The 12515-nt window shown below is 25.8% G+C and overlaps 1 protein-coding gene across 3 annotated transcripts in view; it reads left to right on the top strand.

The window, feature by feature from the left end:
- The window catches only part of LOC119678466 (protein CREBRF homolog), a 68030-nt gene that overhangs the window by 37200 nt on the left and 18315 nt on the right, over positions 1 to 12515 (top strand). For 2 of the 3 annotated variants that reach the window (XM_038090303.1, XM_038090306.1), the window contains exon 1: positions 1416 to 1627. The exons of the other annotated variant lie outside the window; for it this stretch is intronic. The gene's annotated coding sequence lies outside the window, so the exon portion shown is untranslated. Of the gene's footprint in view, positions 1 to 1415; positions 1628 to 12515 lie in introns of those variants that run through there. 3 annotated transcript variants of the gene reach the window in all.

Below are 12515 nucleotides of genomic sequence, written 5' to 3' on the forward strand. Positions count from 1 at the left end.
TGTTATGTTAGTTAGTTAGTTAATTGTTGTAAAAAAGCTTCACATTGGATAGGTGTATGGGTGAGTGTGTTTGTGTTTGGCAAAATCGCGCCACAAAATTGTATCAATTGAGAGACTTTTCAAAAAGTTTATATCAATCGGTCAAGAACGTTTGTCGAAGTTTAACGCGGATCGCGTTTTAAAGAAATTTTCATTGTTCCAGTACTTTTTGCTTTTATAATAAAGTCTCTATATAATTACTTTACATTCTGTCATACTTAAATACGATGAATAAAACAATAAAAACAATAACAATAACAAAACAGTTGAGAATTGTACAAAGTGTAAAACTTTTATACGAAAAGTGTAAATAAATAAATAACGAGCAAAGTTAGATAGATTAATTTGAAACAAAAAACAAGAAAAAAAATATAAATAAAAAATATTTTTTTCTTTGTTAAACAATTTCACAACAAAGACCAGAAAAAAAACGTGTTTAAATAAAATTTCACATAGAAATTAAAAATTAATTTTTGAATTTTTAAAAATACTAATTAATAGAATTGTACACACATAAAGTAACGTTCATACATATACATATATATATATATATTTATATATATGTGTAAAATAATATGCATATTATCATCAATACCTGATGTGGTAACTGCAGAATATACACACAAAAAGTGGTTCATGTTCGCATACTAGTTTTGTCGTTCAATAAAATTAAGTAAAATAAATATAAAATAAAAATAAAATTTTATAATTCGTTATTTGCATAAATAACAACAAAAACAAATGTTTTATGCTCAGGAATGTGTAGTTTTGAAGTGTAGCAGCGCATAAAAATGCTCACTTCACGTAAAGGTTGAAAAAATCTATATAAATTGTGAAATTTGCATTAAACGTTAAATTAACGTGAAACTTATTTCAATATATAATTTATTTAATTATAGTACTTGTTTCTTCTTATGTCAAAAGTGGCGTTTGACATTTGTGTATGTGTATGAAATTCTAGAGAAGTGCTTGGGCTGCCACCCGTGTGCCCCCGTGGCACGGCAATTTGCCAAATTTTGATAAGCCAAATTTGTTTTCAAAATATTGACAACAAAAACAAAAAAGAAACAATATTAATAATAATCAAAGTTTAGTAAATATGAACCGAAATACATAAAAAAATTAAATTAAAAATTTTCAAAAATATTTTATATATAATATATATGGTATATATAACAACAAATACAATAGATTAATGCAAATAATCGCAACATGCGTGACACACTTTTCGAACGTTTGAGCGATATGGCATAACTTATAACTACATTATCTTCAACAACAAAAAAAAAATACAAAAACACACACACAACAACAAATATCAAAAATAAATATCTAACAAATATATATAGTATAGATAAAAATACAAGATAATAAAATCCAAATATTTATAATTCTTTTGTGTTAAAACGAAGAAAAAAAATAGTGATTATTAATAATAATTTAAGTTGTCTACACAGCAGAGCAGCAGAGGAGCAGCGGCGCGGCGCGACGCTCAACTTGAGAATTGCCAAAATATTTGCCATTTCCATTTTTTGTGGAATTTGCCAGAATTAAGTTTATTCATCATAATTTCTGGTAAATAAGAAAGGTTAGTTACCTTTATATTATATATTATGTATTATATATATGAAATTATTCTTATGTGTCGCCTTTTCTTATTTTTGGCAACTTTTCGAAAATATTTTTAACTATTATTAAGCCATAAAGTAAAATGGCAAAGCTAAAGAAGTTGAAATGAAAAAGATTGTGTTTGGCCATTCTTCTATTTGTGGCTTATATATAATATATTATATATAAGCTGAATAGATATGTACGAAATCACTATCCAACGTATAGATAAGTACTAAAAATAAATACTTTATCTGCAGATTGTTAAAAAAATTAAAGTAAAAATCTTTAGATAGTCTTTTTTCATAGTTAAAAATTGCAAAAAATAAAAGAAAGTCATATTTGGCAGCATTGCATAAAGTTATTATAATATTATTTATAATTAATATTTTTATTAAATTTTTTTTAATAAAAAGATGAAGATGACATTCGAAGATAGTCGAAATATTGGAATAGTACTTCAATAAAATATAATTTGTTTAAATAAAATAATAAATTATAGTTTTTATTTAAATGACCAATTAACCCGCTCAAAAAATAATATAATTTTTTTAAATATTTTTATTAATATTAAATATATATTATTCTTAAGTTTTTCGAAATTTAGTGAAATAAATTTTTAAATTAAAATAAATTATAATTTTAAATAATTCAAATATTTTTTTTCTAGTTCAACAACAAATTATATTATTTAAATTGTTTTTAAACTTAAGAAAAAAAAATTTTTATAAAAAAAAATTATTTTGGACAATTAAATAAAATTATTAAATAAAAATTTTATCATGAATTTAAATAATTGTTGTAGTATTGATATTGGGTTCTAGAAATTCTGCTGCATTTTAAGCTACAGGTCATTTAAAGAATACATTAAGACCGAAAAGTTTTCGGAAATTCTCATTTAAAATTCGCGCGCTGTATATTTTTCGATATTTTAAGTTTATGTAGTTTGGCAGCAATTAAGGACAATTACTATGCCAAAAATGAGCGCGATCTGTCAGACAGTTCGTTTACGGCAGCTGGTGAAACCAGTTCACCTCAGTAGTGCGTTGCGAAAAAGACAATGGAAAAAAATATTGAACAAAGAGTTTGCATCAAATTTTGTGTTTCGAACGAAATTTCGTGTGCAGAATCGTTGCGAATGCTACAAAAGGCTTATTGGGAATCAGTTTTATCGAAAACTCAAGTTTATGAGTGGTACAAAGCCTTTCAGGACGGTCGTACGACCGTCGAAGACATTTCGCAACGCACTACTGAGGTGAACTGGGTTCAACAGCTGCCGTAAACGAACTGTCTGACAGATCGCGCTCATTTTTGGCATAGTAATTAAGGACAGTGCTGCCAAACTACATAAACTTAAAATATCGAAAAATATACAGCGCGCGAATTTTAAATGAGAATTTCCGAAAACTTTTCAGTCTTAATGTATTTGCTATTGCTAATGCTGAGTGATACTGAGACATTAAACAGATATTATATACTTTTATCACATATTCATATTATATATTTATATTATGTATTTATATTATATATTTATATTATATATTTATATTATATATTTATATTATATACTTATATTATATATTTATATTATATATCTGTAGACGTCGATATTCTCAATAATCACAGTAAGCTGGATTACAATTACAAAAAAAATATATTGACAATACAAAATTTGGAAAATTTTAATAAGAAAAAAGAAAATTGTTTTCCAAGAAGAAGTTTCTAGTTTCCTGATTAAGGAAATAAATAGAACACAATAAATAATTTTCAAATTTAAATATAGCCTCTGTGTTTTTAATTCCGTTCAAGTACAGAAACCACGCTATATATCTATAGTGTTATAATTTGTATTATAAACTTATTCCGAACGCATAAAATACCAAAAGATCTGGATTGAATCAAAGTTGAATTAATTAAAATACTATTGTGCCTTTTAAAGTGTCTATATATAGTATACTAAAAGCTCTTTACATATACTGAAGAATTGAATTAAACTATAGGATATATACAAATATTAAATTTTTTATATAAAAATTTTTATAAATATAAATATTTTTTTTACATTTATTTATATGTAATATTTATTTATATATTTTGTATACATATGTTATACAAAAGTATGTATACTAAGCTAAGGAATTTAAATATACTAATTTATCTAAAGTATTGAAATATACTAAAGTATATACTTTATGAAGTTCCCAGTCTGTCCACATGTACTTTTTAAACATTTTTAAAAATTAAGTTTCTTTTTGCATAATAGCTTATTGGGTATAGGTAATATAAATTAATAATTAATTGTTTTAATGACCAAATATTTTTCATAATGATTTTGTTTTTTAACGGGTTAATTTGTATTATAAATTGTGATAATGCAGTATATTATTTACACCTAATATATACAATTTAATATATACATACTTTATAGCTTTATTAGATTTGATTTGGCACAAACCTTTAACTATTCAATGTATAGGCTTAGAAATATTTAAATAAACAAACCTTTTATCATAAATTTTTGTAATATTTTTATTTTTTACGTTATCGAATCTTTTTCGTATCTTTTCCATGGTTGTCTGTTCTTACAAGTTCACTGTCATTTTAGCAAAAATATACAAGATACAAGGCTAAAAGCCAATTTAATGAAATAACAGAAAGTGGTTATAATTTTATTTCTTTATATTTTTTTTGGTTTTTACAAATTCCATTTTATTTGTTTTTTCTTTATTTTCAGTTTTATTTTATTCTTTTTTGTACTTTGGCTAAGTTGCATGTTCAAATATATTTTAGATTAATTATATAAAATAGATTTAAACATTGAACTGGAAATGTTTATGTTTATGTCAAAAATAACTCAACAAATATATTTGCAATTAAATAAGTAATATAATTAAATCAATAAAGTAATAATTAAATTATTACAACTAGTATTAATAATTGTAATATATGAAATGCTGTTTTTGTCACAATAAACTTCACTCTATATTCATGCCACTCCAGTATTTTTATATTACAATATTATAGTATTACAGTCCATAAATCATTTAATTATAAATTTCCTTATTCTTTCACTTATTTAGTAGTGCATTTTGTTTATAAAATAATGAATAGCAACACGAATACAGATACTTTTATACAAATGTATACAATATGTATTGTATAGATACATATAGATTACTTTTTCTAATTAATTTGTTAAACGTTTTGACGTCAGTATCAATTCCACATTGTCGTTCTATTCTATTCAAATGATTGTCAATGTTTTGATTATTGCATCATCATTTTCATAAATAAATGTTGAGATTATAAAAGAGATGAAAAAGTAGAGTAAATACTCTGAATTAAATAAATATATGAATATATATTAATATACGAATGGTATTGTAAATATCTTATCAACTAGTTTATTTAAATTGTCACACAGATTGACCTGAAATGCAAATATTGCAAGAGTTTCCACTTTGTGAGCTTTCAGAATTTCAATTATATATATTTTTTTTTTATTATGGCACCTATTGAATAACTTAATAGCAAGTCAAAAAGTTAAACTTAATAATTTGTACTTTCAAGAACGTCATATAAAAATTAAAGGCTCTTAGTGTATTTAACTAAATATACTAAAAGGTAGATCCGTGTAAATAGCACTATTATTATTTTAATATTTAAAGGGAAATAGATTATTTAACGTATAAAAGCCTTATTATGTTACTCCAGAGTATTAAAGAAACTTTAAGTCTCTTGCTAATATTTTGACATAAACTTTGATAGATAAGTAGAATTTTAGTTAAAATAATTAAAATTCAGAATAGTTTTGGTCATTGGTAAGTTTTAATTTCAATTCAGAATAGATTTCTTATTGCATTGGTAAAGTTTCTTAAGTATTTAGATACTTTATGAGTAAGCGAATATTGTTGCTCTTTTAATTGGTGTTTTAAAGACTTTAACAAGAGACTTTAACAAGAGACTTTAACAAGAGACTTTAACAAGAGACTTTAACAAGAGACTTTAACAAGAGACTTTAACAAGAGGCTTTAACCAGAGACTTTAACAAGAGACTTTAACAAGAGGCTTTAACCAGAGACTTTAACAAGAGACTTTAACAAGAGACTTTAACAAGAGACTTTAACAAGAGACTTTAACAAGAGACTTTAACAAGAGACTTTAACAAGAGACTTTAACAAGAGACTTTAACAAGAGACTTTAACAAGAGACTTTAACAAGAGACTTGAAAAAGAGACTTGAACAAGAGACGTTAAGAATAGACTTTAACAAGAGACTTTTTGTTTATGTGCTTACTTAAGAGGGAAAGAAAATTACTATAATAATAAGTCTTCATATAGTCAATAGTCACAATAAAGTTAACCATATGTTTCCATATTTGTACTGCAAATAGAGAACCCGTTATATTGTATAAATCTGTTAAATATTAAGTAGATATGTAAATATAAATTAATACAAACATTAATTTCTTGTATACCTTGAACAAGTTAATATCAATATAAGATTGTTTTTCTGAATTCTCAAAAAGCTTTCTTTACCAAAAAAAAAAATTTAATTTATATAATGTATTTCCCCTATACACTTTACTTTCTTGCAAATTATTTTCTTTCTTTTTTTAGTTATTAAATTGCAAAATTATTTTTCTCGGAAAACGTTGAAATTGTTAAAAAGTAAATATTATTATTGTTTTTGTTTGTGCTTTAAATAAAATAATTTTGCACAGTTCGTTAAAAAACCAATTTTTGCGTATATCCATATATACATACACATTTGCCCAAGTAAATAATAATATTTTTTGAGTTTAGGTGTTGATATAAATTTTAAATAAAATTATTGTGGAAAATACATTTCATAATAAATATATATAACTTTAAAAACCTTTTAGCAATTTCTTCTTGTAAAAATAAAAAAACCAAAAAAAGGAAATAGAGATGATATCACCCTTTTGGTTATTTTAATTTGTGGTCAATAATTGCCTCAAGTGTTTTAAAATTGCTTTCCTTAATAACACAATATATAATTATTTGAGCAGTTCCCCAACCTTAATTTGGGTCTTTCTAATCAACCCTTCTAATGTTGGAATTTTTAATGTCGAACTAATTTAAAATTTATTCAAATTGCTCGGAAAAGGCTTATGAATTGGTAGCTGTCATTATAGTCAATAAAATTAAAGGTCACGAAATGTCGTGCCAAAAATGACAGCTCTTATCACACGAATTGAATGGAATTATTTCCTTAAGGGTTTAGAGTCATGCTATAGTCCTGCAATCGAGTTTATCGATTTTTTTTATACAAATTCTTTTATACGCTTTTTCTAATACAAATTTTGTTTATACAAACTTTCAAAATTTTATTAATAAAAATTTAATAATTAAAAAATATATTTAACATAAATTAAGTATTTTAATTTAAAAGCATGTTAATGGTTTTTTGTATTCGTTATATTATTGAGAATGTTATAAATTGTAGTAAGTGTATCGTAATCATCATAAACATATCCGTTCAGTTCATTTAGAACTTGCACTTATATCACAACATCCTTTTATTTCCCTCTGTTTTTTATCATTGCCTTTCCTTTTCAGTTACTAATACTCATCACTCTTAGATCTTGCGAAAATACTTTTTAAAGTGATCCTACAATAGTTATAGTGTTCATTCTATTGGCATACGTATAATGTGTCCTATCCACTCCGAGCGTTGTTTTTTATACATCGTATAATTGTATCATCTTCTAATAGTTGATTAACTTCATTGTATGATTAACTTCGTATACTGTATCGGCCCAATTATTTTCCATATAGTCTCAAATACTTCAGAAACTTTTGAGGAATATAAAAATGAGTCAGTGAGAAGGGACTCTGTAGTAACCCCTCAGCTATCAAAAAGTAAAAGTACCCCGATGCACTAACTCCGAAAATACTCAACAAATACTGCTAATTTGTTTTCTTCTGATTCTAATGATCTCCAGGCTTCATACCCATACGTTTTTCATAATATTTGCAGTACCAATAGATCATACTTGTGGGTTAAGGTGAGCTTAGCAATGACCAAATATTAAGGACTTGACTTTATACACGTAATTAGTTCGGGCATATCGTGTTACCTAAAAATTTTCGTATGTAGTGTGATTCTGAGTATAAATAACAATGATATATTCTTTTGTTATACTTTTCAGTTTAAGCAGTTATATTATACGAGTATCATATTTTGTATTCCCCTTCTAGATAGGGTTGTACCATCTTGTGGGTATGTAATTAGATTATGTCCTGTTAGGTGTCACTTATTATTGGGTAGATATTATTTAATAGCTTAATGGTTGTGGTTAGGAACCATTCAACCTGATGAAGCTGCATCAAATAGTGATAAAACTTTCGTCACCTACCCAATAGCTGCAACAAGAACTATTAAGAAATAATATTAATATTAATAAAAAATGGAATATTAAGGAATATTAATGAATATTAAGTTTCCTAGTTTAGTTTTCTCAGTTACAGTGATCCATAAATATTAAGACTAATATTTTTGCAGAATTTCTGAAAGGAGTCGCTTGATGCCAGATTTTTTATACTCTGTTTTTATTTTCCTAACTTAAGGCCAACTTACACACAGATATCTACACATACTGTCAACAGATATCGTTGACAGTATCTTAAACAGCTGCATGGCTGACCTAAAAATGTATTCCACCAATATTTTCAGTAACTTTTTTTAACTAAAAAATTACATAAAGAAAAAAGTTTAGTTTAATATAAAATACATAGGAATTATATTAATTCATCTCCATTAATATTTGATTTGTTTTTAATTACATAGACTGAGCCTAAATAATAATACTTTTGATAATATTCTTAACCTCAAAGTTATTAAAATGAATCCGAACCAACTCACTCATAACTCCAAATACAATACCTTCCTTTTTTCCCCACATATTTAAAAAAAACTTTTGTTTAAATCTTTTAAATATTATCTTGAAATAATAATCTCTTAGCGTTTTGAGATGTTTTATAACCTTTGACCTAATTTTTTAATTTGTCTGATCGAGATACATTTTTTATTTTAAAGTTTTTGTGCATAAATTATGTCAGTTCAGTAAATTAACTTTGTTTTCTCTTAATTTTTAGGCCGAAAAGTAAAATTACTTTTGTGAAGATTTTGTTTGTTGATTTATTTTGAATTTTCACAGACAAACTATATAGTTTTTTTTTGTGTTAAGATTTAAAGTTTATTAAATTCGTTGAAAGGAACCCATATTTTAAATAGCAATTTATTTGCCATTTTTTCTTATTAAATAAATCGGAAATTAAATTAAATTGAATATGATGAAAATTTGCTGTACCGAATGCGCTTCATTTAGCTGATATTTGTTATATACAAACATATCTGTATCTTATGTATAAAGTATCTTTGCTGTCTGCGGTCTATTTGTGTAGATGTGTTAATAAATTTTTGATTTGTTACTTGTGCTAAAGTGATAATACATCACGTGAGGTTTCTTTTTCTTTTAATTTACTTTATTAAATTTTTATTGATTTTTGTATTTTTTTATTATAATTTTAAATATAGTAAAAAATTTGCAAATTATAAATAAAAACTTTACAATTAGGCAAGAATCACGATTCTGTTAAATATTTGTTTAAAATAAACTTATGTATATATTTAATTAGTTCGATTTAAAAAAAAATCAATATTTGGAATTTTACTAAAAGATTTTATATTCCTATAATAGGCATAGTCGTCCATATTCTGGTTTTACAAGTCTAGTCATTTTCTTAAAGTTATTTAATATTTTAACAGAATTAATTAATTCTAAATATATTTTAATCTTATATTTGAATATTTTATAATTATCAGGATGACAAATCAATTTATGCAATTATTTAAACTGTTAATTTTTTATCATAATTAATTAGTTGATTAATTAATTATTAATTTGTAATACATATGTATACATATATTACTGACGCTTCATTTAACATTTCTGAGTTATTTTTTTATTGTAAAGTTGTGTCAGATCCACATAATTTATTAATTAAATTGTATTATTTTTTTCATGACTTTTTATATATTTATTTAATTATTCATTAATATTAGTAACCACATTGATTATGTGCAATTGAAATAGAGAATGCCAATGTTGTCTGTTTTGAAAGGATAATTTTATATCATTATTATTTGAATACGATTTCGGGCATTTGAGGAGGACACAACCATCACGAACTATATGCGAATTACTTAAATGCAGAAGGAGTTACAAAAAGTAAGTTCAGAAGACTCCAAAGAGCGATCACATAGCTCGTATGAATAAAGAAGTGCATATTCGAAAATCGATTAGAGGCAGATTTAATGGTATGCGGCAATGAAACAGGAAGGAATGTGTAGAACGAAACTTTTAGACTTAAAGGTACTCTATTTCATGACATTAGTAGACAGATTTATTGAAGATTGCCAAGGCCGGACACTGTTTATAGTGCCAGTGATGATGATGATTTCAAGTATATGCACGTCACAGTTCGTTCTAATAAAAAGTAGGGTGACGTGGTTGTCAAGTTTTTGAGCTACTAAAACTGTATACAAAGAATACCTCTAGAAATGTTGGCTGTGAAGTGGTGTAATGGGTTTAGTTTAACGAAGTAGATCATCGACTTTACTTATCTCTCTAAAAAAAATCCGGAAGGTTCAGAATTAATGTTAGTGGAGGCTGACTCACAGGCTCATTACGTTCAAATTCAATTATTGAATTTTGCTGCATTAACCGGATTGTGTTATTGTGTAACATGCTACGATGTCTTATTAAAACAAGGCCAACTTGGGTTGCTATTTAATTGAGAGGAAAAAATGATATACATTAACTTCTCCGTTGATCGTGTTATTGCAACTGGCAGCTTTTTTAAAAACTTGGGCTATTGGTTTTACACCAAAGTCTGTGTACATATGTTGAAATATTGAAATCTATTGAATATAAATTAGTTCTCAATTATTAAAATGGTTGTCATTATAAGTAGTATTGCCTACTTAAAGAATAAAAAATTTATGAGTCCATTGGACCTTCATTTTGTTGTAACTTTCTCGTTACCAATTGATTGTCCGATTATTTGTGTACACAGCACGGTCCAGTATATGCGATTTAAGAATGAAGGTCGTTGATATTTACTTATTCTAGCTACCCACGATTATTGAAGAATGGCGTTTCTAGCGTGTATACAATGATCAAATAATGTATTTATTTATTATAATTAATTACAAAATATAAAATCTTATAACTAAGGTAAGAAAAAAAAACGAGCGCTAGAAGCCAGGGCCTTCAGCTCGGATATTATAAATTAAATTTTATTTACTAGATTACAAGCTTTAATATATTTATATATTAAAAGTATATTTTCAACAGTAATTGTTTTTAATAGGCTGGTAGGTAAGATATTAGGAAAGATATTACTACGAATAGAATTAAAAGAAGGGCAATTGTTAAGTATATGATCTATGGATGGTGTGCTATTACAGAATGGACAGTTTAATGGCTGATCGCCACTTAAAAGATGTTCATGAAAAAGCTTTGAATGTCCCATTCGCAATCGGATAAAAATCTTACATTGTTGACGAGTGCATAATAGTGGATATGTAGCTTTTAAACCACTGATATTGATCGATTTGTAGCGATGGTTGTACTTTGCCCATTCGTCTTCCATATGTTTGTTTATACATTTTAAAACGTCTTTTCTTTCGGCTGTCTTGAATAAGAACAAGGGAGAGCAAATAATGTAAACGTTAACTTTAAATAAATAAATAAAAGTGAGAAATAGTTTCTTTGCTTTGTTTAGTTGTAGCTATGAGAGATTCTAATTCTGGCTTAGATCAACACAGCATTTTAATCTTAAATTTTAATTTATCAAACAATCCGTTTTTCTGTTCATTTTCTGACTAATTTTATATATATTTTTTGGAATCTAAAGTCTTTAATATCCGACTTAATTTCTTTAGCAAATAATGTTGAGAGTTTTTATAATATTTCTCGCTACATTTTTCACTTACACACACTGTCTTTAAGCCTATTATCCAGACACGTTCCGTGTGTTTATATGCATGTTTAGGAAAAAATTAATATTTTTTCCTAAGAATTAGGTACTTAACTTTAAAAATAGTCTTACAAAAGATCTAATACTCTCGACTTATTACATTTACATTTTATTACTATAATAAAATTATTTAATATTTAATTGGCTGTACCTAATTAATTATTTTAAAATGTTAATAAATTAAAAATTCATTGAAGTCGTATTATATTAAATTCTGTAAGAACTGTATAAGTTTCTTGGAAAAGTAACACGTGTTACTTTACTTCAAATGGGTTCGCAAGGTTTTCCAATCTATAAAAATATTTATAATTATTGTTTATGTTAATATTTTTATTAAATTGATTAGATTTTATTAATATATTTAGTATAAATATTGTTTAATGGTTTCTTGGTAAACATTTCTAGAACTTATATATACATATATGCATTTGGGTGCACTGGCACATTCTTGAGAATTCTCTATACAAAATAGAGATTTTCCTACTTATCTGACGCAATTCAAAACAATAATAATGACTTGCACAAACGGAAACGCCATATGCAACTGCAGTACTCGTACGATGCAAAAATATAAATAAAATTGAACGTGTATATACTTGCATACATACAACGCCGCCACCCAAACACAAATGTATGTTGAGTGTGTGAGCAAATTAATGGCATGCGGTAGCGTGCAAACGTAAAAATGGCGCCAGTTTCACACTTAATTGCCGTGCTGAACTGTTGATGTAAAAATAATTCACAGAAATCACAATAAATAAATTTGTGAAATTGTTGTAAATAATAAAATTAAGTCAA

The sequence above is a fragment of the Teleopsis dalmanni genome, chromosome 2 (genome assembly GCF_002237135.1).
Source record: "Teleopsis dalmanni isolate 2A chromosome 2, ASM223713v2, whole genome shotgun sequence".
Classification (NCBI taxonomy): domain Eukaryota; kingdom Metazoa; phylum Arthropoda; class Insecta; order Diptera; family Diopsidae; genus Teleopsis; species Teleopsis dalmanni.